At 36.1% G+C, this 27,977-nt stretch overlaps 1 long non-coding RNA gene across 2 annotated transcripts; it reads right to left on the bottom strand.

Moving 5' to 3' along the window:
• Positions 1 to 14: 14 nt before the first annotated feature.
• LOC140608063 (uncharacterized) lies at positions 15 to 27,661 on the bottom strand. 2 transcript variants are annotated; one of them, XR_012010021.1, is made up of 3 exons: positions 27,503 to 27,661; positions 26,158 to 26,217; positions 15 to 242 (listed from the first exon to the last, which is right to left on the bottom strand). It is a non-coding gene; the product is annotated as an uncharacterized lncRNA (long non-coding RNA). The 2 variants fall into 2 exon arrangements; XR_012010022.1 differs by lacking the exon at positions 15 to 242 and adding an exon at positions 21,552 to 21,659.
• Between the last annotated feature and the right edge of the window lie 316 nt (positions 27,662 to 27,977).

Raw genomic sequence — 27,977 nt, 5'->3', positions numbered from 1 at the left:
GGAAGGTCGGTGCAGCTCCTGCGTCTCCGGGACGGGGCTCTCCTGTCCTGGGGACACTCGCCCCGGCCTCAGCCCGGCTCCTCGCGGGCCCCTCCCCCTTGGAGGCCTTTGTTTCTTTACTTCTTTTTCCCCGTCTTCCTACCTTGATAGAAGCGCGAACTCTTCTCACTGTAGCATTCCAGCTGGTCTCTCTTTAATTCTCAGGCCGAATTCGTAGATTTTCAGGAAAATTTGAAGGTTTTCTAGGTAATTTGGTGGAGACAGGTGATTTGGGGACCCTACTCTTCTGCCATCTTGCCCCTCCTCCTATTCTAGGATTTTATAAGGAAAAAAATAATGACTCAGTCTCTTCTTTTTTCCTTCCAATTGTGCATTTTTGAAAACTTCTCTTATATGCTATCTAAAACAGTGACAAAACTAAAATCTTGTGAGAAAATCTTTCTGTTTCATAACCTTAGATTTTCAATTATAGTGGACCCTCATCATATCTTTGCAAATCCCTCCATTTGTAAATACCACCATAATGCATAAATGTTATCATAAAATTACAATATGAATCACTACACACAAAGGTTTTGTGCTCATGTTTCACTTTGTATATGGCCATAAAAGTTGCAAAACACAAAGCTGATTTGAATGTGAATGCAGGACAGTAAGCTAGTCTTACTCACTAGCTAAAGGACGGCTAATTGTAATACAAAGAACTAAAACTAGCACCCTCAGCAAAATTATAAATTACTATATGCCATGAAAACTTGGAGTCATTCATAATTAGTACAAGCTGAAAAGTCAAATTTGTGAATGCTTGAGAATAATTTACTGCATGTGATTTCCCAGTGTAAGCACTTGTAACTTATTAACAAGGTTGACACTTGAACAACATAGGTTTGAACTGTGTGGGTCCTCTTATATGCAGATTTTTTTGGATAGATACAGTTTAGCACTGTAAATGTATTTTCTCTTCCTTATGATTGTCTTAAAAACATTTTCTTTTCTTTAGCTTACTTTATCATTAGGATACAGTATGTAATACACATAATATATAAAATATATGTTCATGGTATGGGTAAATCTTCCAGTCAACAGTAGGTTATTAGTAGGTAAGTATTTGGGGAGTCAAAAGTTATAAATGGATTTTCGACTATGCCAGGGATCAGTGCCTCTAACATCTATATTGTTCAAGAATAAACTCTTCTACCCATAAAAATCTAAGGAGAATGCAAGGGAAATGGGAAAGAATCAAGTAGAAGCCTTCAGAGAAGAGCTGGAAAATTCAGGCCAGCAAGAGATATATAGTGGTATAATGAGGTGTACCAGGAAAGATCTGGGGTCTATTAGAGATTTAGACACAAGTTCTAATTCCTGCACATCACTTCTTCTCCTGAGCCTCTTTTATCTATCAAATGAAATGCTGTAATCAGTTCTTTTGGACCACATCCCTAACAGAACCTTCATGAACTAGAGTGTCAGTTCCAGCTTGAGGACTCCTGCATTTAAGATTTGAGAAGAAGAGCTAGATCTTGAATCAGTCTAGCCATTGTTATTGTTTTCTGTGTTAAGCTCTCTTTATTACCCTGATTTCCCATCTGTTCTGTCTCTGCTAGATATATCTGCTCTTCTGACTTTTGACTTTGCCTGTTCTCAGAACCACCACACATAGAAAATGTATTTCAAAAAAAAAAAAAAAAAGAAAATGTATTTCATGGGGCTATTGGCTTTTGTCTGTGTTAATATCTTCTGCCCACCCAACCAGATCCATTCCTTATCCTTCTCCATCCAGCTCTGTGTCCTAGGAGGTTGATGTAAATACACTATCTGTGAACTCCTTTGCCTTCTGGCTTTCAGTTGTTTTCAGCTAATGGGAACTTTGTTATGACATTAAACAGGAGAAAGATGCTGAACTTGAAATCCTAATTATTTCACCTGTCCCTCATCACACATATTCTCCATGGGGATAATAATAACCCTCTAGAGGGTAAAAATTGATACTTAGGGCCAAAAATATTAGAGGTAGTTGCAATAAATTGTGGCTTTCCAAAGGATCAGAGTACAGAAACAGATATACATTAAGTCTGTAGTATTAAATATTTTTGCGGGAGAGGTGATTTGGTATAAAATGTCTACGAAGACTCCTTGGAGTAGTGATAATGATACATTGTCTTACAGTGTAGATATGACCTGGCTGCATTGTGTAGCTCAGAGTCAAAGCTCTTCTGAGCTGATGGAATAGGTAGGAAGGTAGAAAACAAAGATGGTGGGAGAAACTAGAGGGACCCTTTTAATTAACTATAACCACTCAGAATTGGAAAAAAAAAGAATTAAAGATTCCAAGAGAATAGGAAGCCCTCTCTTTTCCTTCTTTTATCCAACCTCAATTCCTGTGCCTAATCTTATTTTAATGTATATACTTTCCCTAGATCAAACTTTTAGCAATAAATCAATTAATATCACATTTTCTGATCCCTTACAAAAACGAGAGGGAGTTTTAATAAAAATTAATTTATGCAGAGTATATTGTAATTTACATAATTCCTTCAATAATATGTATTTATTTTGTTCTCAGAATTACTTCTTGTAATCAATATGATAGACCACATTAATAAAACAAAGGATAATGATCATCTCATTAGATGCAGAAAAACATAAGACATTGATGAAAGAAATTGAAGACAACGCAAATGGAAAAATATTTTGTGCTCATGCATTGGAAGACTTAATATTCTTAAAATGTCCAGACTGGGCAGCCTGGGTGGCTCAGCGGTTTAGCGCTGCCTTCAGCCCAGGGTGTGATCTTGGAAGCCCGGGATGGAGTCCCACGTCAGGCTCCCTGCATGGAGCCTGCTTCTCCCTGTGCCTGTGTCTCTGCCTCTCTCTCTCTCTCTCTCTCTCTCATGAAAAAATAAATAAAATCTTTAAAAAAATAAAATAAAATAAAATATCCAGACTACCCAAAGTAACCTACCAATTCAATGCAATGTCTACCAATATACCAATGGCATTTTTTCACATAACTAGAACAAATAATTCTAAAATCTGTGTGGAACCACAAAAGACCCCATATAGCCAAAAGAATCTTGAGAAAGAAGAACAAAGAGAGAGCTATCACAGTCCCAAATTTCAACAAGTACCACAAAGCTGTAGTAATCAAAACAGTGTGATATGGCACAAAAAACAGACACGTAGGTCAATGGAACAGAATACAGAGCCCAGAAATAAAGCCATGATTATACAGTAAATTAATCTATGACAAATGAAGCAAGAATGTACAATGGGGAAAAGACAGCCTTTTCAATAAATAGTGCTGGAAAAACTGGTAAGCAACATGCAAAAGAATGAAAATAGATCTTTCTCTTATGCCTTACACAAAAACATAAAAAAATAAACCTATGATAGGTTAAAGACTTAAGTATAAGATCTGAAACCATAATACTCCTAGAAGACAACATAGGCAATATGTTTGCTATTTGATATTTATCTTAATGATGGATATATATTTTTGATCTGTCTCCTCAGGCAAGGGCAACAAAAGCAAAAATAAACAAATGAGACCACATCAAACTAAAAAGTGTTTTTATAGCAAAGGAAACCATCAAGAAAATGAAAAGACAATCTACTGAACGGGAGAAGATATTTGCAAATACTATATAGAATAAGAGGTTAACATCCAGTATACAAGAGCTTATAAAAGTAAGTAAAAAATCCAATTAAAAACTAAATACAGGATCTGAATAGACATTTTTCCAAAGAAGACATACCGATGGCTACAGGCACTTGAAAAGATGCTCAACATCACTAATCACCAGGAAAATGCAAATCAAAACTACAATGAGATAATACCTCATACCTGTCAGAATGGCTAAAATAAAAAAGACAAGAAATAATATTGTTGGCAAGGATGTGGAGAAAGGGGAACCTTTGTGCAATGCTGATGAGAATGAAAACTGGTGTAGCCACTCTGGAAAACAGTATGGAGATTCTTCAAAAAGTTAAAAATAGAACTACCCCATGATCCAACTATTGCACTACTAGGTATTTACCCAAAGAATACAAAAATACTAGTTCAAAAGGATATATGCACCCCAATGTTTATAGCAGAATTATCTACAATATCCAAATTATGGAAACAACACAATGTCCATCTACTTATGAGCAGATAAAGAACAAGTAATATATATATATATAATGGAATATTACTCAGCCACAGAAAAGAATGAAATCTTGCCATTTGCAACAACATGGACAGAGCTAGAGAATATAATGCTAAGCAAAATAAATCAGAGAAAGACAAATACCATATAACTGCACTCATGTGAATTTAAGAAATAAAACAAATGAACAAAAGTTAGAGAGAGAGCGAAAGAGGAGAAACAGACCAAGGAATAGAATCTTAACTATAGAGAACAAACATAGATAGTTACCATAAGGAAGGTGGGTGGGGGAATGGGTTAAATGTGTGATAGGGATTAAGGAGGGCACTTGTGATGAGCACTGGAGATGTGGAATCACTATACTGTTCAACTGAATACAGTTAACTGTATTACAGTTAACTGTATGTTAACTGACTAGAATTTAAAGAAAAACTTAAAAAATAAAGAGCTATTTTGTAGATGAAATATAAATAGGTATTTATAGAATAGTATGAGTAAAAAGCAGATACACTGCAGAAAATCATTGATTCCAGTATAATAATAGAAACTTGAGATATAATAATTCATACCAAAAAAAATCCCAAATAATCCAAGTGCTCAGGGAAAAAAAATCAAGAGGTATGGAGAAACTATTCAGTTTAAGGGATTTCAATGAAAACCCAGCCTATCTTTTAACTCCTCCAGGAAAAGAACTCTATAGAACAAGCGGCATGAATACACACCACTAAAACACTGTGGCAAATAAAATCTGTTTGGGAAATAAGGAGATGAGAAGGAAACCGAGTGAACACATCAGATAAGAAGACAACTTTCATTGCAAAGATATGTGTTTGCAAGTAAGCAAAATATTCTAATAATATAAAGGATTAACACTATTCAGTGGAGTGTTAACAAATATATCAGGGGAAGGAGACACAAAAAGAGGAAGCAAGCTTGCTGATAAATGAGGACAAGCATGAAATTAATTATGTCCCTTAAATGTCTACAATACTGAAATTTGTTTCTAAAAAATCTTCCTTCAACAAGAGAAATGAAAAGGAATTTGTGCAATTTAGAAATAGAAAAGATCTTGCCAAAGTTATAATTCATAACAAGCATAGGAATTTAGGTATTCTGGACACATAAATCAGAAGCCAAAACTGACAAGCTGGTCAGAGATGAAAAGCAATTAGAGGGTGTATTGTGTTCCTTGGAAATCTCATAGTTAAAAGCTAGTGGATAGCTTTAGGAGGAATCTGTTGAAGAGAATTTTGCACTGTTGAAGTAAAAGGTCAAGGAACCAAAGCAGAGGGAATGACCATGTGGAAGATACATTGTTAACTATTAGCAAAATAGTGGTTTTACCACCACAGGAGAAAAACTGTATTTATCAGGAAAAAATAGTTCCAAGAGAAACGAATAACAGCACATTATCAAGATAAAAAAAATCCTATTCAGAATTATCTTTTCTATGGAATTATCTAGAAAATGTCTGGTATTTCAACATTAATAATATTTCTGTGCAGTCTTCCTGAACTTTTTGTTGGACAAAATGAATTTGATTTAGATAGAATGTGGTCAAGAGGAACCAAAGCTTTCTGAATGTCTACAGAAAAGATTATAAGATGAAAACATATCAGATATTTTTCATACAAGCTACTTGAATTTATCAGGGGAAAAACATAGTACCTATAGAGTCAATTTTTAACCAAGCTGTTTTAGCAAAATCAAATTAAAGATTTCTAGCATTCCAGTTATCTGACATTTTAAAATATTCAATATAATATTTTTGAGCCAGAAATTATAATTTTTTAAAATAATGCATTGGTTTTGTTTCCATTCATAGTTTAAGTCTTAAATGTTTATCAATTGGATTTAGCAGGTTTCGCTTGGTAGAAGCACATTTGGGAAAGAAAACCTCAACAAATGTGAATTTTAAATTGATGTTTATTCCTTTTAATGACTGTGTAATACTCCAGCATCTTTTACTCATTTTAAGTAGGGACATTTAAGTTATCTGGAACATAATAACAGTAGTGTTTATTTAGAGAATTGTTTATTAATGTCAGTTGATCAAGAATGTCTTTGAAGGAGTTACTGATATTAAGAAAATCCCATGCTAAAACACTTCTAACCTATAAAACAATTATATGCATGGATTTCTCTCTTTACTTTTCTCATCTGCCTCTCCCCGACACACACACACACACACACACACACACACGCATACACACATATACACATACTCCAAAGTACCAAGAGCAACAGTGTATTGAAATAAAATATGAAAGCCAGGACAGTGATTTCAATTTTTCAAAATCCAAAATAGAGTTTGTATTCACAAAATACCAAATCACTGGTTGTTTCGGTTAATTCACACAAGCAACTGCTTCAGTAACTTTCAGGTAAATACCCTAACTGAGTTAACATTTCATTTTAGTCAAAATGTTTGATCTGATAATCTGGTATAAATACTCTCACAAGGCTTCCTGCTGGTTATTGTAGAGAAGACATTTCCTTAAAGACGTGAGATACACCCTACCTAACAAAGTAGTCTAACGTCTCAGCAGGCACAAAGGTAGTTCTGGTAAGCTCAACAGTGATCGATTCCTGTCACCTAAGTCTGAATAGCAAGACACTACATTGAGAGAAACTGTCCAGAGATGAAGTGTTCCAAGCTCTTTTGAAAATCCAAACAATTCTACAAAGAATAGACATGGCAGGAAGAGAAGTGTCAGGTAAATGGGCTTTAGAAAGACTATTAGTTTGTAGAAGAGAAAGATGCCAATTGTGAAGCATAACTTATTAGTTGAACCATAACATCAAATGACTGTGCTTTCTTGGGGACAAACCGTTATAAACGTAACTGTATAACTTATGAAAGTCATTCAATTATGCCTGAATATTCAGTTAAATCAAAGTACATTCATTTATTTATTATGAAATAAAGCCTGTTGACATGTGTCATGGAAAAGTTTTTCTTTTTCAACATGCCTACTTGATCCAAGCTTTCAGATATCACATTCTGCAAATCACAAATAGCACTAAAATGAAAAGCTCAACCTTAAATCAGAAACTTTACACGAATGATTGACATACTTGACAATCTCATGGGGCAGAGAAACCATAAAAGTAAAATTAAAAATATGTAAAATCTAAAAAACAAAACAAAGCAGAAACAGACCCAGGAATACAGAGAACAAACTGACACTTGCCAGAGGTGAGGGGGAAGGGAGAATGGGCAAAATGGATGAAGAGGAGTGGGAGATTTGGGCTTTCACATATGGAATGAATATGTCACAGAAGGAAAGGCACAGAATAGGGAATATAGTTGATGGTGTAGTAGGGTTGAATGGTGGTATGGTGACAGGTGGTAGCTACATTTGTGGTGAGCACAGCACAATATAGATAGAGAAGTTGTATCATTATGTTGTACATCTGCAACTGACATGGTGTGTCAACTATACTTCAATTTAAAAAAATGAAAAAATAAAATAAAAAAGTAAAAATAAATACAAAGAAGAAAGGTAAGTGACAAGCATGGAGAAAATTGGTGCCATATAAAGGCTAATCTCAAAGAAGACATGGAAAATTGGGCTGAAAATATGATTGGTGAATCTAGAGAAGGAATAAAAATGGCCCAGAAACATGAAAAAAATTATAAACCTAATAATTAACATAGACAATGTAAAAGACTGATTTGATCATATTTTTGGTCCATTGAGAATAAAGAAAAAATGAATAACACCCGTAAGTGGACAGAGTATGGACAAACTTGGACCTTACACACTGGAGTATAAGTGAAAGCAAAAATTGGTACAACCAGAAGATGATTCCTCTTTTACTTCAACCATAAAAGAAAAGCAAGTGGGCAATAAGTTTCTAAAGGTAAATATACATAAATTTTGACCTAGAAAATCTGTTTCTAGGGCTTTTCCTTAAAGAGATGATTTTATAACTCATCAAAAATATATATACAAGAATATTCATGTCTGCATTTTTTGTAGTCATAAAAATTTGACAGCAATCAAAATACTCATCAAAGGGGAATTAAGTAAATAAGTTCTAGAGTAACCACATACTAAAATATTCTGCAAATATTAAAAATGTTGCCGTAGGTCTACATGAACAAGGTTAAATTGCAATGATATGTGTCCAGCTTCTCTCTTCTCAAATTACTGAAGCAATTCATTCATTGGCTCAGGAGAAGGACAAATAGAACACATATATAGAAGTCCAGTGGAGTTTGGCAGCAGGCTGGAGGAGCACCGATGGAGAGGACACCTATGTTCTATTTCACTAGATAAAGCCCAGGGACACTGCAGGACTTTTAAAGAAATCCTGTGCCTCATATGTATATTAGTTTCCTATTGCTGCTACAACAAATTACCACAAACTTAGTGGCTTAAAACAAAATATATTTATTATTTTATACATCTAGTGGTCAAACTTTAAACTTGATCTCAATGGTCTAAAATCAAGGTGGTTGGGAGGGCTGCATTCCTTCTTGAAGGCTATAGGGAGGAATCTGGTCTCGTCTCTTCTACCTTCCAGAGGTTGCACACATTTATTGACTCATGATTTCTTCCTCTATCTCCAAAGCCAGCAGTATAACATCTTCCAGTCTCTCTCTCTTTTCCTCTCCTTCCACCATTTCTCCTTTTCTGCTTCTAATCCTTCTGCTTTTCTTTTATAAAAGGCCTTGTGATTTACTGGGCCCACCAAAAGAATCCACTAAAATCTCTCCTTACCCAGATCTTTAATTAACCACATCTGCAAAGTCCTTTTTACCACATAAGGTAACATATTCACAAGTTCTGGAAAGAAGAATGTGAATAATTGGGGGGATTATTATCCAGCCTACCACAACATGGTACCCTAGTAGTAGAATAACAATGACTGTCAGCAGAGGGCCCCAAGCGCAATGTTTTTTGGCATGGGGAGAGCAGTTGAGAGGAGTGTTACGGACTGAATGATTGTGTCCCCCAAAATTCATGTGTGAAAACCTAACCCCAAATGTGACAGTATTAGGAGGTGAGGACTTTGAGAGGTGATTAGGTCTTAAGGGTAGAGCTTTCATGAATGGCATTAGTGCCCTTATAAAGGAGGCCCCAGAGAGCTCTCTTGACCCTTCCACTATGTGAGGACAGAGTGAGAAAACAGTTGTTTATGAAACAGGACATGGGATCTCATCAGCTAGTCCCTGATCTTAGACTTCCCAGCCTCTAGAACTAGCAGAAATAAACATTTATTGTTTAAGCTACCCAATTTATGTTATTTTGGATATAGAAGACTGAACAGACTAAGACAGATGGGATGGTGGGGAAACTTGAGAAGAACTTGTGTTTGGAATAAAGTGGACAGAGAATGTACAATCTGACAGCCAGACGTCAAAAAAATGATTCCAAACCTCTTAGCAGATGTGGCGAGCATCAAACTGTTGGCCAAAAGGCAGATAAACGGCATCATTGAAGAGGAGAGCATCATCAAGTATACAACCTTGTCTCCTCTGCTGCCTAAGTGATTCATGGCTCTTGTGCATTAAGCGAAAAATTCCCCCCAGTGAAGGAAAGGAAAAGAGAGAGAGAACAAAAGTCATAAAGTGATGTAACTATGTAAAACACTGAATAAGCAAGAAAACACAGGAGTGACAGATTCCACTGTGCATTGGACAGATTGACTTGCAGATCTTAAGAGTAAATTAAGCAGAGTTTCAGAAAGGTACAGGTTTATTTTCACCATACTCATTTATTACAATGTTATTCACTGTATTCCCTATGCTTTACTTTTTATCCCTGTGGCTTGTTTATTTTATAACTGGAATTTTGTACATCTCAATCCCCTTCACCTATTTCATCCACCCCCTCACCCAGAATCCTTCCGCTTTGGCAACCATCAACCAGTTTGTTCCCTGTATTTATGATTCTGTTTCTGTTTTGTTTGAAAAAGTACAGTCTTGTACATCTTAATAAATATTTTGAAATTCATAACTAAAACATTTACTTATTGGAAACGTGTCTATATCTTATATGAAAAAACTGCATTACAAACATGATATATATGTTACCTGTTTTGCTTGTTGCATTGTATCTACATGTGCTTATGTGTGAAAAACTGTCTTAAAGGTTCTACTTTCAATTAAACATACTTCTCTCTGAGTGATTTGATGATGAGTGATTTTATCGTGCTTTTTTTCTTTATATCTATCCAATTTTAGAACTGTGCAATTGTTTATATAATGAGCATGTATTATTTGAATAAACAACAAAAATAACAAAGCCCTTTCCATTTTCAAAAACTCAGGTAAAAGGTATCATTATTTATTTTAGATGGTGAGATGGTATGGAAAGAGCACTGAACCTGTCACCAGCCTAATGAGATCAAGTGTCACTTTTCCAGTTTGCTAGTCACGTGACCTTGGGCAAGCCACCTACAATTTCTGGTCCTCATTTGAAAACTGGGGATAATAATGCTAACTATATTACCGCACAGAAGTCTCCCGTGGGATGCACTAGGATTGACATTTAGTGTGTTATCCAATGTGCAGAACAACGCTTGATGTGACTATTATTATCCACATTATACAAAATGAAATACAGAGAATATATATTGCAGCTCTTTGAAAAAACAAAACAAAACAAAACAATGTAAACCTTCACTCCTTTGCTGCTCCTGCAATAAAATCGAGAAGAAATGCCTGTGGCGCTCAGCGTTGCTCAGCGTAGATAGAGATGCCACATATAAGCTCTTTAAATAATATGTAGATACATTAGATTCCATGAATATCAGGCTCCTCTAAGATATTTAGCAACTTGAAGAGAAATCTGTGAGTTCTCTGCCTGAAGATAGCTTCTCTAAAGCCAGACATTTTAGGGGGAATCCTTCCTACCAGCTGCCAGGGCTCTCGATTTAAGCTTTGCCTCTGAGAACAGATTGTTGAACGAAAGTATCAGTGATACACCTTTGTGTTTGCTAAATCCAAGGGTTTTGCCATAGGAGCTCTGTGTGTATTTGTATACACATAAACATATGTTTGTTTTACTTATATGTATGTACACATATTATCATTTGAAGTGCTTACTTATCATTAATTACCTAGTCCTCTCATTTAGATATGTTAGAATTTATGGATACAGATAAGGAGATAGAATGTCATGTAAAGAAAAAATGTCTAAAATAATTCTATATAACCTAAGTGGAAAAATTAGCACTAATTCACACTCCTTTATCTAAAACCTTTGAGACTAGAGGAGTTTGTACAGTTCAGAAGCTTTTGAGTTTCAGGAAGGTAATTAAATGCATATACCTTATGTCATGTGTGGAGATATAACATCCCCAAAGGGTGTGTGTCCTGTAATCAAGCACATTGTTATTTAGGCAGAGAAATATGTAAATATTCATACTAAGTAGGATAAATAGTCTTTAAACAGTTTTATATCAGTTCAGTTTCCACTGCCAAATGAATTTGCATCCAAACTTAGGAAAAAGTTCTCAGTTCAATTAAACTCTGTAATGAGACAGGAGGTGCCTCTGTTTTCTTCAAGTTGTTCTCGGGTTTTCATTTGCTTTTCATTTTCCTCCTTTGCTGATGTGCTGGGAAGGTTCTCAAAGTTATAGAAACAGATAATGTGAAGGCACAGTGTTGACTCTTATCGGGAAGCATCATCACCAATGGCAATAAAGAAGTTGTCTTCAGGGAGCGAAGTTTTTCTTCTGACACATCGATATGTACTTCCCCGGATGAATAAAACCTATCCATGTGACTGGATGTAGAACTGATAAACAGTTTCCCATGTAAAAGCTTTTAGAAGCCTTTAGTTTGTATGAAAACCTAACTCCTGACCTCTGCTCTCTGGGCTCTTGCTAATGGTAATGCTTATTACTATTTGAAGTTGTGATGACCTAGTTGGAATTATTTGTAATGTTGATACACTTAGTCAGAACTGTAGAGACTTTCATAATTTGAGGATTAAATGAGTAAGGTGAGTAAAGGCTACATTAGTCCTGGACTTTGGACAGAATATTTCCATTAGTAATAGGTCAAAATAAATGGTGACTTAAGAAAGGTTGGAGAAAAGTTTCCAAGCAGTGACTCACAGATTTTTTGCTTCAAAAGGAAGCAGATGCCTAAATGCTGAGTCAACACTTAGGATATAATAATGCATAAGATATCCACGAAGGCTATAATAAGGAGAAAGGGTATAAAAACTGTGTTCAAAATCCTCCTCCTCAAATCTTCCAGCTATTGTCACAAGCTGGATCCAACTATGATTGAAGAGCATATTGGGGACTGAGGCACTTATCAATCTATAAGGAAGGAGCCTTACAACTTCAAATTAATGAAGAAAAGTTCATCTAGCCAATTCATAGTGAATTCAAGCAGCCCTGTGTTTCCTTGGCTTACTCATGATTTTACATAGTCACATTATTTCAGGATTTTTTTTTCTCTCTTTTTTCTCCTTCCCTTCACTTGGAGTCATTTTTCAGTTAATGGGCAAGGCCTATAAATAATCTGGGCAGCAGAGAAGACAGGATTGTGTCTTTGATGATGCTCCTCTGTCCTATGCTGCCTTTTATCCTTTTGTCCTTTGGCCAATGGCCTCTATTCTTGCAACATGTGCTAAAAGGGCTGGAGCAAATGTTTGGTGGACCCTCTCAAAAATCTTAAAAGGAAAGCATTATCCCCTTTAAGAAAGAGGAAACTGAGACCCAGAGAGGTTAGGTACCTTGTACAAAGATCATGTAGACATAAATGATAGAGCCTATAGCCTTATCTAGTTCAAAACATGGAATGAGAATAACTTAGGGAAAAAAGAATTTTGTTGAATATAGTGTCTACCATACTTCATCAAATTGCACATATAGAGATGTATTCTGTGGAGATGCTTCTTAAAGGAATAAAATTTATAGGAATAGTAACATTTATGATCAAGAGAAATGTATCAAAGGGGAAGGAAAAACATAAGGATGATTAAAACAAAATTTTCCCCACCTTCCATATAGTCAGCATGGACATTTATCTGTGTATGTCTGGAATGAAAAGATATATAACTGTGTACATGCCTTTATTTCCTAACACAAATGACAGTTTTGTTTTTGGTGACAATGCAAAGAGCCAAAATGCAAACAAAACAACCTCCCACTTACACAAACAAAAATGTCTGCACTAGTTAATTTATTTTCTTAAAGCAGATTCTAAGAGTGATTTGGTTCTAATCTGTGCTACCAAAAATGCACCTTTGGACTCTGAGTGTTATTTACTTTTCCCGCATTTAAATTTACACAACCATATCCTCTCTCTTCCTCCCTTCCTCCCTCCCTCCTTCCATTTCTCTTTCTCTCTCATATGCACACACACACACAATATATATGTGGAATAAGACTTTTCCAGATCTAATCGTTAATAATACATTTCTAGTAGGAGATATCCTAGGCACTGTGATAGGTCTGTGGGGAATGCTATTGTAACTTAAAATCCTGTAATTAGACTTTATGCCAATTGGTCTTGTTAATTACATGTTTGACAGACACTATAGAGGACTCATCAAGTCTTCATTAGCATGGTGAACAAAATTAATTTTTCAATGTACATATTGGTTAAATTGTTTTCCTCCCATTTTGATGTTTTCCTGGGGTAAAAAAGTCAGAGAAAGTTGAGTTTGATGTTGAACTGAACATGTAAGCATGTGTAAGCATGTACTCAGTAAGTCAAACCCACACATGGAATTATCAACAAGAGCTCAGAGGAAGGATAAAACTTTACTGATCTGGTATGTCTAATATATATGCCTAGCTTGATGTAGTAAAAACAAATAAATATTCAAGAAAATAAATTTTTAATAATTGGTCTGAGCATCAAGGAATATAAAAATGTTAATTAGATTTGTCACTTCCTATTTCCTCCTTTAAATATGAAATAATTTTGTGTGTCAACAGGATAAACTGTGAGAAAATTATTGTAAACAAAAGTTATAAAAACCTGACTTATCCTCCCTACAGCTAAAATACATTAATATTTCTGGATAATGAAGAATTACTAGATTAAAGCATAATGGTCAGAGAGTTACTATTATAAAAAGCTCATTAAAGTTGATAAGAAAAACACTGAAACCCCGATATGAAAATGAGCAAAGGACATGAACAAACAATATATGCCAACAGAGATAATTAGCAAGCAAACATATGGTAAAATGTTTAGCCTTGCTAGTTATCAAAAAATATAAATTAAAATAACACTGTGTTAAAACCATAATATTTAGAAGAGTAAAGGAAATTATATTCTGGTGAATCCTACCAAATGTTTAAAAAACAATTACTATCAATCCTTCATAAACTCTTCTAAAAAATAGAAGAGGAGGGAATGCTTCCCAATTGCTTCTCTGTGCTTCAATATCCTGACACTAAAACCACATAAAAACATCACAAAAATACTATAGACCAATATCTCTTATGAATATAAATGTAAAAATCCTCAACAAGATCCTAGCAAACCAAATCTTGCAACATATAAAAAAAGATTATATGCCATGATCAAGTAGGTTTTATCCTAGGAATGCATGAGTAGTTCAAAATATAAAAATCAATCTATGTAATATACCACATTAATAGAATGAAGGAGAAAAAAAACCACACAATAATCTCAATATATACAGAAAAAACATTTGAGAAAATCCAATAGACTTTCATGAGGAAAAAAACCTAATAACCCAAAAATAGAAAGGAATTCCCTCAACTTAATAAAGACCATCTATAAAAACCCATAGCTGACATAATAATACTCAATGATGAAAGACTAGATTCTTTCCCCCAAGATCAGGAACAAGACAAGAATGTTTGCTCTCAACACCTTCATTCAGTATCATACTAGAGGTTTGAAAAAGGAGGCAAGAAAATGAAAACAAAACAAAACAAAAAAGAACAAAAAAAGAAGTGGAAAGTGGAAAGGAAGAAGTAAAATTGTATGTAATCCATGGCATATAATCTTATAGATAGAAAATCTAAAGGAATTCACAAAAAACAATTGGAACTTATAAATTACATTTAGCAAGGGCACCTGGGTGGCTCAGTGGTTGAATGTCTGCCTTTGGCTGGTCGTGATCCTGGGGTACTGGGATCGAGTCCCACATCAGGCTCCACACAGGGAGCCTACTTCTCCCTCTGCCTTTATCCCTCTCTCTCTTGGTCTTTCATGAATAAATAAATAAAATCTTTTAAAAAGTCAGTTGTATTTCTATAAACTATCAATGAATAATCTGTAATGAAATTAACAAAGCAATCACATTTGTGATAGCATTAAAAGGAATAAACTACTTAGGAATAAATTTAACAAAATATGTGCAAGACTTACACACTGAAATCCAGAAAACATTGTTGAGAAGAAAATAAAGATGACCTAAATAAATGGAAAGATACTTTATGTTCATAGATTGGAAGACTTAATATTGTTAACGTGGCAACACACCCCAAATTAATCTACAGATTCAACATAATACCTATCAAAACCTCATCTGCCTTTTTTGGGTAGAAATTGATAAGCTTATTATAAAATTAATATGGAAATCTAGAATAGCCAAAACAATCTTGATAAAGTTATAGGACACACTCTTCTTGATTTCAAAATTTACTATAAAGATACAGTAATCAAGACAGTGTGTAACTGGTATAGGATGAAAACATAGGTCAATGGAATTGGAATTAAGAATCCAGAAATAAACCCTTACACTTAGGGCCAACTGATTTCAATAAGAATGCCAAGATCATTTGGGGCACTTGTGTGGCACAGTCAGTTAAACATCTGCCTTCAACTCAGGTCATGATCCCAGAGTCCTGGGATCAAGCCTCAGGTCAGGCTCCTTGCTCAGGAGGGGAGTCTGCTTTTCCCTCTCCCCCACCCTCTTCCCCTGCTCATGTTCTCTCTCTCTCTCAAAAAAATAAATAAAATCTAAAAGAGAAAAAAAAGCCAGCATAATTCAATGGGAGAAAGAATAGTCTTTCAACAAATGGAGCTGGAACAACTGGATATCCATGTAAAAAGAATAAAGTTGGACACTACTTCCCACAAAAATTAACTCAAAATGGTTCATAGACTTAAATGTAAGAGCTAAGACTATAAAACTCTTAAAGAAAACATAGTCATAAATCTCCATGACTTGGGATCAGGGAATGGTTTCTTAGATACTAGAGCAAGAGCACAAATGATATAAAGATAAAATAAATAAACTGGACTCCATCCAAATTAAAAATGTGTGCTTCAAAGATAAGCAAAAAACAACTGAAGGAATAGAAGAAAACAGTTACAAATCATATGTGACATGTATTCAAAATATATAAAGAAAAAAAAAACAAAATATATAAAGAACTCTTACAACTCAACAACAAAAAGACAAATAACCCAATCAAAAACAAGGATTTGAATAGATATTTCTCCACAGAATATTTATAAATGGCCAAGAAACATGTGAAAAAATACTCATTATCTTTAGTCACTCAGCAATTGAATTTAAACCATAGTAAGATACCACTTCACACACGCTAGGATGGCTACAATAAAAAAGGATTGATAATAATGAGCATTGGCCAGGATGTGGAGAAATTGGAATCCTTAGACATTGCCTATGGTAATGTAAGATGGTACATGTGTTTTTTAAAACAGTTTACCAATTCTTCATTAAATTAAACAGAGTTGCTACAACCCAGCAATTCTATTCCTAGTTATGTATCCAAGAGAATTCAAGTACATCCACACAAAAACTTACACACAAATGCTCATAGCAGCAGAGTGGCAACAACTCAATTGTCCATTAACTGATGAATTAATAAAAATGTGTATTATATCTATACAATGGAATATTATGTAGCCATTAAAAGGAATGAAATACTGACTCATGCTACAACATGGATGAACCTAAAGAACAGGCTCAGTGAAAGAAGCCAGACATTAAAGATCACATGCTGTATGATTCCAGTTATAGAAAACGTCCAGAATAGACAAACTCATGAAAACAGCAAGTAGATTAATGGTTGCCAAGGGCTGAGAGGAGGGAAAAATGGGGAGTTACTGCTAATGGGTGTGGGTAGTATATGAAATCTCAATAAAGCTGTTACTTTAAAAAAAAGAAATTATTTAATGTTGACAAGACAAGTGAAAATAGTCTTATACTACATGTACAATATATAATATATATTATACATTGCTAGCACCCGAGAAATTAGTACAGTCCTTTTTTTTAAGGTTTTGTTTATTTATTTATGAGAGACATAGAAAGAGAGGTGGAGACATAGGCAGAGGGAGAAGCAGGTCTGATGCGGGACTCGATCCTAGCACCCTGGGATCACACTGTGAGCTGAAGGCAGAAGCTCAACCACTGAGCCACTCAGGTGCCCCAGTATAGTCCTTTTTTTTTTTTATGATAATCAGAGAGAGAGAGAGAGAGAGAGAGAGAGAGGCAGAGACACAGGCAGAGGGAGAAGCAGGCTCCACGCACTGGGAGCCTGATGTGGGACTCGATCCCGGGTCTCCAGGATCACGCCCTGGGCCAAAGGCAGACGCCAAACCGCTGCGCCACCCAGGGATCCCCTAGTATAGTCCTTTTCTAAAACAAACGTGCCTATATGTTCCAAGAGCCATACAAGTCTTCTCATACAATAATCCTGTACCTGGGAAATTAGGCCATGCTCAGCATCAAAACAGTGAAAAAGTTACATGCTCTAAGATACTCCTTCCCAAAAAAAACTGAAAACACACCAAACATTTTATAAAATGAGAATAGGTAGTTAATAGTATATCAATGTAATGAAATATTTTTCAAAATTCTATGATGAATTGTTAAGAAAAAATGTTATGGATATGCATGTTACACATTTTAAATTATTTATACACATAGGAAAAGCTGGACAAAAAAAAAGGGACACAGGAAAAGAAATGATTTATTAGTATGCTGTAATCACTGGGATCCCATTCCTGTGTTTCTCATATTAGTTTTGTGGGGAATATGAATCCACCACAATGTTCTTTGCTACTATGATAGTGTTATATTTAAAATAATTTTTAGGGGCGCATGCGTGGCTCAATCGGTTAAGAGACTCTTGATTTTGGCTCAGGTCATGATCTTAGGATTGTGAGATCAGCCTCCACACTGGGTGTGGAGCCTGCTTAAGATTCTCTCCTTCTCCTTCTCCCTCTGCCCTTCTCTCCCTCTCTAAGAAAAATAAATTGAAATAAAACAAGTTTTAAATATTTGAAGGATTTAAGGAGGATTTCTGAGGGTTCTTTTGCCTATGCCTGGCATATCCAAAATGATGTGTGGGTAATCCGGGGTGTCTAAAAGATGAAAGCACCAGATGATCATAGCGACACTGGAAGACCAAACCAAGTGAGCGAGAAGGTGGGGAACCTACCTGGCTGGGATCGCCCCCAGAGGAGCAACCACACTGGGAGTGAGCCAGGAACCTTCCCATTGACAAAAGCTAGGACTATAAGCTGTATCTCTGAAGATGAAATTTGTAATTATAGGAATGATGAGTCTACAAATGCACCTTATATGAATCTGAGACTGAAGCATGCCACTAGATCTTTAAAAAGCTTATCTGAAAAATAGAGGTATAATACACTTTTACAATTTTAAAAATTAAAGCACACTATATATACACTTACATAGTAAACGTATACATATATAGTATAGACAAATGAGTATAGTGTATATTACATATAAATATTTGTGGGGTGCCTAGGTGGCTCAGTCAGCTAAGCATTTGCTTTCTGCTCACGTCATGATCCTGGGGTCCTGGAATCAGGCCTTGCATAGGGCCCCCAGCTCAGCAGGGAGTCTGTTTCTCCCTCTGCTCTCCCCCCCCCACTTATGCCTGTACTCCTGTGCTCTCTTTCTCTCTGAAATAAAATCATTAAAAGTAAATAAATAGTTGCGTGTGTTCATATACTTATATAAATATATACATTCATATATAATAAAGCACACACATCTTAAGTCTGTAACTGGGTGAATATTTATATAAGTATAAATTTCATCACCACCCAGATCAAGACAGAACTCTCCTGGCAGGACCACAGTGCTCACTTGCAGCTGATAGCCCTGCCAACGGCAACCGCTATCTGACCTGTATCACCATAGATTAGGTTTGTTGCTTTTGTACATGATAAACATGGAATTATTCAGCATGTATTCTTTGGTGTCCCCCTTCTCTTGCTCACCGCTATATCTGGGAGATTCATCCATGATGTACAAGTAGCTAGAATTCATTCTTTTTCATTGCTTTGTGGAATTGTCTCTGGATTTACAATTTCTGTAATCTGCCTCCTGAAGAACATAGACAGGTTAGCAAATTTGCTTTTATTTAAATTTCACTCTGATGTTAAACAAATGCATGCTTAAATCAACTATTTTGAGAGGAGAAAGTTTGAAATAATAATAATTTTTAAATTCCCTTAAATGCAGTTGGTCCCCATGGGTCAGACTAGTCAGCTGGAGGCCTGTTATCTCTGAATAAATAAAATGGATAGATATTTGGGGAAATCTGTAGCATTGTATGGTGATCCTGTGTAGACAGTAGGCAGAGCCAGAGAAGAGAGGAATTTACTAACTGGCCAAAATGGTACACAAGGGAAATTTGCAAGCCCAGAAGGGTTTGTAGGAAACACACAGTGATCACACTGCCCTTTGGACTCTAGGGTGTGAGGTACATGCAGTATGATTCCAGTGGTCTTATTCTTGTCCTACCTAAAGCCATCTCCCTGTTTCAGGCATCACATCAGATTAGGTTTCAGTGGGAGTGACCTCAGGCCTCTGTAAACCTTTGACAAGAGCAGACAGGCTTTGGTCAGGAAAGGAGAAGAAATTTCTAAGAGCTTGCAAACATTCAGAGTGTTCACAGCTGGTTCTGGGATGATACCGGAAGTTAGATTGTTTACTTTAAATAATAATAGTAAAGGTAGTAATACTGACTGGGGATCTTGGGGCAGGTGTTTTCTGCATGGACAGCTGATGATCTTTTCAGTGGTTCCCCTTCCTCACCCTCCCACCCCGCATTACCTTCTCTCTCTCAGAGCTTGGTGTACTGAATCCTTATTTCCTAGAAAGGTAAAGTAATTACTAACTTGTGAATCTATAGAAAGTGGCAGGTGAGCTTGCTGGCTGCCTGCCAATCCTGCTTTCTATTGACAGGGGAAAAAATTCTTTGTTTTTCATAACTAAACATATTAAAATATATAGAACATATTTTGAACAGTTAAATAGTTTCACTTTCTCCATAATTAAGGTAAAACAAAATTATGTTCTAGGGTAAGTCAGCACTATTACTAAGATCTGTGTGACCTTGGGGAAATTACTTCTTGGAATCTGAGTTTCCTCAACTGTAAAACTACGAGCTTAAATTAAGAGATCTCTAAAGTGCATTTTTAAATGCTAATATAATTTATTTCTAATTCAAGTCATGAGAGAATCTTGAAAAAAGTTCCCCTTTGATGTTAGGCTTAGCCTTACATTAGTATTGACTCTAAAAACCAAACATTTGACTCAGAGTGCCTTAGAATTATATTCTGCTTGAGTTTGGGTGCTGTAGTTGACAATCACAAGGTATTGGATTGGAGCAGCAGGTGAGTACCAAGAGGCAAAATAACAATTGCTTCTTGAAAAAGAGTGATGAGACCTTGATCAAAGAGTGGTCTTTTTGGCTTAGATAGAGAAAGTACCAAATGTCAGATAACATTAGATTAATTTGAGGTCCTGAGAACACTTAGGTCAGGCTAACAAATTTATCTTTATTTGAGCTCTTAGCAACCTGTGTGCCAGGTGTTTATTACTCTTGGACAAGCGCTTTCTGTTTATCTGGGAAGAGTTCATCAGGACATGAGTCTCCATTATATAGGTGTGACATTAAATGATAGGACATTGGTATGCCAAACCCATGTTGTAGGGAACTATGCTTTATGAGGAAGAAATGTGATTAGGAATTTCTTAGACAACAAGTAGGTTAGATTCATGCTTAAATTATCCCCAATTATAAGATGATCACCAGAGAAAATATATAGTCATCCTTCATAGAATTATGTTTATTCAGGCATAATTATTCCTGATGACCATCCATCCTTTTCGGTGTTCAGTATACAATAACTCTAGCTGTCAAGTGGTGATATAGGTATGGAAATTCCATTTTTCTTTTTCTTTTCTTTTTTTTATTTTTTACAGAAAACACTAAGATCCTCCCATGCAATCTTCCAGGCTATTGTCATACAGCATGATTTATGTATTTCTTGTATGTTTCTTTCTTTTTAAATCTGGAAGTATATTCTTTTGTTTTATTGGGCTATTTATTCTCTTGACATCCTTGGATGTGAGTTAATGGAACCATGATAAAAGGATAGAGAAGTAGAACAAACAAGTCTGATGGTATAGATTCAGGACTGCCTGACAGATTAGGGATGGCAAGGATAGGAACAAAAGATAAAAATCACCTGATTCATGTGCACTGGGATGGTCCAAATAAACCAGTGCCTGAAGGTTTTGCTATACTGTGACTCTGAAAAGTAAATGCAGGAAAAACTAGGTTATGATTATAAGAGCTAAGAAAAAAATAGGTTTTCCTTGAAAAACTTAATTTTGATACATAAAATATAAGTGCTTTGTCCAAGAGCTTAGTACAATGCTTTGTACTAAATGAGATCTTTGTTAAATAAGTCAAAGAAGAAAGTTGATGGATGTGAGGATGAGGGGATAGGGCGGGTAGATATCTATTATTTTGTCTACCTAGAAAAGCACCCATCACTTTCTAGCCATGTCTCATTCATGAGGCTGATATTGGAAGCTGCCATCATCCTACAGATCCTTCTGGTCATGATCCAAGCTGAAATAATCCCAGTACCTTCCCTCAACTGTAATTGGCACAGAGAAGTACATTTAACACAAACTGGACTAACGGGGGGTGGGGGGGGGCTTCCCCAGGATTTTCCCCCAAAATAGAACCAAAGAAAATCATGATAAAACTGGAATAACATAAACATGAAAACTGCTGGTGGTTACTATTACACAACTGGAAGGAAATAACTCCGACATGGTGAAGTCAATCCATAAATAAAGACAAGAAAGGGAGAAGAGTTCTGACCACATTAGTCCCCATTTCCAGCTACCCGCAAGGTCCAGTTTTTTCCTTCTGTTTTGTGAGATTTGGTCAATTGAGCCAACAGTGTCCCCGTGACTGAAGCTCAAAGATTCCAAACTAGTACAAGGGACAATTAGAATAACAGTAGTAGATCTGGGCTGATTTGGGAGTAATTTAGAGTCTGAACAATTTAAGGTCTAGGATCATACCTTTTATCTTTATAATCGCAGTACACAACATAGTGCTTGGTACCTGGCTGGCAGTCATTCAAAATATATTTATTCAGCATCCAGGAAAGATGCTAAGTGCTGAGAATAAAATAGTGAGCAAGACAAATGCTGTCCTTACCCTTAAGAAGCTTTTAGTCGGGTGGAAAACACAGACAAGATAGTTGGCGATGAAGTACATAAAATAATAAAATAAAAATAAAATAAAAATAAATAAAATAAAATAAATAAAAAGTGATGTTTTTTGATAGGGAAATGTTTTAATTAAGGTTATTGGATGACAAGTAAATAGCCTAGCTAATCTAACTTTAAAAAGGGAACTATTAAGGTAATGGGCTACTTCACAGAACACCAGGGGCAGAACAGAAGGGAGAAGAGACCTTAGGGAAAACAGAAACCAGGAATTGTGGAGAGCCATTACCTACCCAAGAAGTGTTTCCTTTCTCACTCTGCTCCCTACTTCTCTTTATTTTTTCCTGAAGATTGACTTCTTTGTTCACCAAACACTGCTATTATAAAAGTGGTCACAGCCTCTAAGTATAAACCTCTCTGAAGAAGATCATTATATTGACCAGAACTCCCCTGAGAGGGAATATCTAGCTTGGAGGTAATATTTTATAAGCTGATTGGCTTAAGGGGTCAGCTCTCAGGGCATGCTCAAATTGCAAAAGATGATTACTCTAAACTACTATGCAGACATAAGGAGAAGAAGGAGTGTGACCCAGGAAAGATGGTTAAAAAGGAGAGCGCAGGAAACGTCTGAATGACTCCTCTCCACTTTACCTAATTTACTGTAAAAACTATAAAGATGATAAAATATTCCGGATTATCAGAAATTTTAATGGAAACTAGTGGGAGAGCCGAATTCTGTGTTGGAGAAAAACATGATAGAAAATGACTAAGCCAGGAACAAAGACTTGGCTGTCCTTGGAGGGATCATGTTGTACTAGATGGCTGTTGTGTCTACACCTACAGGGGTGGAAGGGACAGTTAGACAGATTCTTGTGAACTGGTCAAATGTTCCAAAAGTATTCAAGACATGGAAGAAATGAGAGTTAAGGGAACGTATGAGGAAGATGACTAATCCAAGCCAAATATTCTTTAAATGAAAGAATGAATAAATTAGACTTTCTTTTAGCATAAGCTGTGATATACACAGAAAGAAGCCAAAGCCATCATGCTATTAAAGCATGTGTGCTATTAAGAGTTAACTTGTGCCCTCCAATCGCTGTTCCTCTCATAACTTCTGTTTTCCTTCCCATTCCCACTCCTTTGTGCCATGTAACATTTCCCCTGTGAGTCTCCAAATAAAAAAACCTACCCATCTTTCTCCTTTCCCTTTCTGTGTAGTTACAGTATAATGATGTACAGATGGATGCTCACTGAGTTACTCAACACTTGACCTGTGCAACTTGACCTTATACAAATTATTACATAAGGCACATAATAAAATTTTAGAGATGTAGAAAATTTCACATTATGTATGGAAACAAAAAGAAGTCTAGGCATAGATGAGCACCCAGAGGCAAGGCCCAAAATAAACCCTACCCAGAGAAGAGCAATTGCTCACCATCTTCCACTGTCTCTTGGTCCCTGCGTGGGTATCTGTGGCCGGGATACTTGCCCACCATTTTCTCTGACCCTACTGTTGTACAGTATACATTTCAGTGCTCAGACCTTGGGGTCCCATGGTCTGGATTTGTAGCTGTTTTCTACCGTTCACCAGCTGAGTGACTTTGGGTAAGATTCGAAATCCCTCGAAACTTCAATGTCCCAATCTACAAAGAAGGGATAGTAAGGTTTCCTTCCTCGGCATCGTTATAAGAAATAAATCAGGTTATTTCTGCATAATGCTCCGCCCTGGAGTGAATACTCTGGCCAGTAAATGGAAAGTCCGAAGTTGCTCACCCTAAAGACAGGCTTCTTTTTCTTCCAACCTACACACTAAGTTCTTTCCAGCTTTTCAGTCGTGAGAAAACAGAAGAGACAACTGTGCGCTTGGGAAGCATCAGTAGCAAAAATGAGGTGCTATGGGGCCTCAGATCTAAAATGACTCTTTTTTCTGGTTTGCTTTTTTTTTTTTTTCTGAGTGAATTGGACTGATCTGAGTTAATACAGTGATGAAGCGAGCTTGATGTTCCAGATGTTTTTCCAGATGTTTGGCAGAACTCTCCTCATCTCTCCTGATGGCTGTTTTTCATGTCTAGGTTCTCCTGGATTACTAAATGGGGGAGGGGGGACTCAAACCCCATTTGGAGAAAGAGAAGAAATGAGAGTAATAGTCGAACATTGTAACCTCAATATTCTCCCTATAAAAAAACAACTTTCTGCAGAAATTCATGTCAGATGTCTTTAAGCTACAGTACAGTAGAATAAAACATTTTCTAGCTCTCATTGAATGGAGAATTTATCAGGCTGCATTTTTTTCTAAATCTCTTTTTGTGGAACTAGTGAGAGTCTCGGGAACCATGTTCATATCCATAATAATGAAGCCAGATAAGGGTGCCTGACTCAGATTCTCCCCATCAAAACAAACCATCCAAGCACCATGTGAAAAGCTTTGATAAGGCCCCCGCGAAGACAGTTTATGCAGTCCATTTGTCATTGAATATGGTTTCATCCTTAGCACAACATTTTTAAACAGCTTGATTTTTTTAAAAAAAATCAATAGTCCTTGAGTACAAACGGTATCAGGACAACAATCTTCAATTTAATATTAAGGGCTTTATTCACATCTCTTTACGCTTTAAACCAACTGGCTTGTATCATATTCTAAATTCCAACAGTGATTTTCCAATGCTTCCAGATTAATTCTTTCTTACTTTTGTCATGTGGCATAGGTAGAGCCACTTTTCTGTCTTTCCGGTGGTTTTCAAACTTGACTTCTGAGCAATGAAAAAACTCTTTTATCAAACAGAATCTTACTTAGAACTTAACAGCAGAGTGGAACTGCTCAGCAAGTGTCTCCTATCAGGAAGATCTTTAGAAAACCACTGCCCTACACCAAAAGTGCCTTGTTTAACCTGCATAGTTCACAGCCAAAATGGAGAAGCCATCAAAGTGTAATTTACTCAAAGAGTGGAAATTCACTGAGTTGCACATAAATAGAACACAATAATGTATAGTAACTACATTCATGAAAAAGTTGCATTCCAGTATTATGCTTCATCACTAGAAACAGAAGTGGCCATAGGTTCCATACTACATTTTCAAGTCTGCACTTCCTACTTTCCTCCAGATGTGGTGAGCTAGAGCTCTGGAGCAACACAGAATCAACTGACCTCTCTCCCAAATGACTCTCCTCCCAATAAATAGAATTTGCATGTGCCCATGTCCAGAATATGGCCCATCTGGAAGACCCTATAGCAGAGACAGTAACAAAGACAGTCTCCTAAGTTGTTCTGTCTTTGACATAAAACTGAAGAGATGGAACTTTTCTTCCTATCCAGGCATGCCTAATATTATTTTGAGAAAGAAGAAAGAAAGAAAGAAGAAAGAAGGAAGGAAGGAAGGAAGGAAGGAAGGAAGGAAGGAAGGAAGGAAAGAAAGAAAGAAAGAAAGAAAGAAAGAAAGAAAGAAAGAAAGAAAGAAAGAAAGAAAGAAAGAAAGAAAGAAAATGAACCTTTGATCCTAGAAGCATTACTCTACAAATAATAATAATAACCCCTTATATTATTTTTAAGAAGACTCACCATCTCTATGATAAACCCTCATTTTCCAACTTCAGAATGAGATCCTTGGCTTTTATAAACCTAAAGATGAAAAACATTCCAGTTTCTAAACAAAGTTATGGAATGAGGCAGATCCAATAGCATGGCCCTACTGGTATAGCACAAAACTAGATATGTCAAAGCCTCATGAATTTCTCAGAGGACAAGACAGCCATGATAACACATTTTACTCCTGTACCCCTTGCATTGAAAGTTTCTTTTCCTGAGTCTTCCAGTTTCTCTATCATTATTTCTTCTACACACGCAGCCACCATCCCTCAGAGCTGCTGCTAGTCCTTCAAATAAGGAATTTTATGCTTCAGGTCTGTCTCCTCATGACCCACTCCTTTTCACTAGTCAGTAAGGGGCAGTGGTGTCCTGGAGCTGTAAAGCACAAGCTCATTAGTGCAGATTGTTAAATTTTCAGGAATTTTGCAAGCCACTATTAAAAACTAAATTGTATCAACTTGGAACTAAATAAGATTTGTTGTAAAAAAGAGTAGCAAATGCTCAAAACTCATCATTTCCTAGTTATTTTATAACTACATATACCCTTACACATTCCTTGTATCTGCATGGCGGAAATATCATATAATTGTGTACAACACTTCCTATTTCATATTCTGCTGTGTCAGATTGGCAGCTTGAAATCAATCATAAATTTATAACATAGAAATTGGTAAACACAAAAGATTGGGGCTTTTTTTATTTTCTGGAGAGCTAGTTTTTAAATGTTTACTATCATACCGCTGGTAAGGAGAAAATTAATAGAAATCTACTCCTTTGCCGATACCTGACAAAACAATTACTTAAGTTTACATGACTGGCTAGTGGGGCATTTTGCCATCAACTAGCTATTTTTATAATGCTGTGAACTCTGTTAATCACAAGTGGATTCCCTCATTCTCTCTTTATCACCAGTGAAAATTGTAAGTCAGTAGCAATAAAGAATTAAGTTAGGTTTCAACAAGAAATAAAAACTATGCCCATCAACTGTGTGGGTAGCACTTTATACTGTTAGAAAAGGAGTAAAGACATGAAACTCATAAATCTATTGCATGAATATATCAGACATAGATGGATAAAAAGTCATCACAAGAGGAAGGACATAAATTGTGGTAAGTGGAAAGAAAGGAATGTACCGAAATAAGGAAATGTACCACATGGGTTCATAATTTTGTAATAGTGTAAGCTCATTATCAAGAGTCTGGGATATTTCTTCTGGGCAGTAGTATATTATTGGTAGAAAGAAGACTTTACTGAAGATATGAGTTAGATCATAGATGAATGACTGAGTGAATACTTAGTGACTATTATATGCACTTACATTCAAAGCCAGGTCCATTTGTTGGGGGGAGGGGGTGCCTTGTGGGTGCTCTTCTGTGTAGTGTCCTTCCATGGAAGTCACTGAGCATTTCTCCCTTCCTGGAACCCAGGCCTCACATGCCCTCACAGGCCTCAGTGTCCCTCTCTGCCAAAGTCCTATAATTCTAGTCCCTACCGCTTACTCTAGGATTAATCTCTATTCTGGATGATTAATCCTAACAACATTTTCATTGGTGGATAAGGTGTATGTCTGTGTGAAAGAGGGCTGGGACTAGGGTGAGGCAAGTGGGGCGTTTGCTTCTGGTGCAAAGTTTAAGGGGCACCGAAAACCTTTATAATCAAGAAAAAATATATATATTTAAATTAAATTAAAAATTTTAATTAAAAAAATCAAGTCATGCAAGGAACCCACGATTTTTGAAATATCAACTTTTAAAATAATGACAAGATCATAATTTAATAAAAAGTGTGGGCGT

This window comes from Canis lupus, chromosome 17 (genome assembly GCF_048164855.1).
Source record: "Canis lupus baileyi chromosome 17, mCanLup2.hap1, whole genome shotgun sequence".
NCBI classification, from domain to species: domain Eukaryota; kingdom Metazoa; phylum Chordata; class Mammalia; order Carnivora; family Canidae; genus Canis; species Canis lupus.
This window is presented reverse-complemented; position numbering and strand designations above follow the sequence as displayed.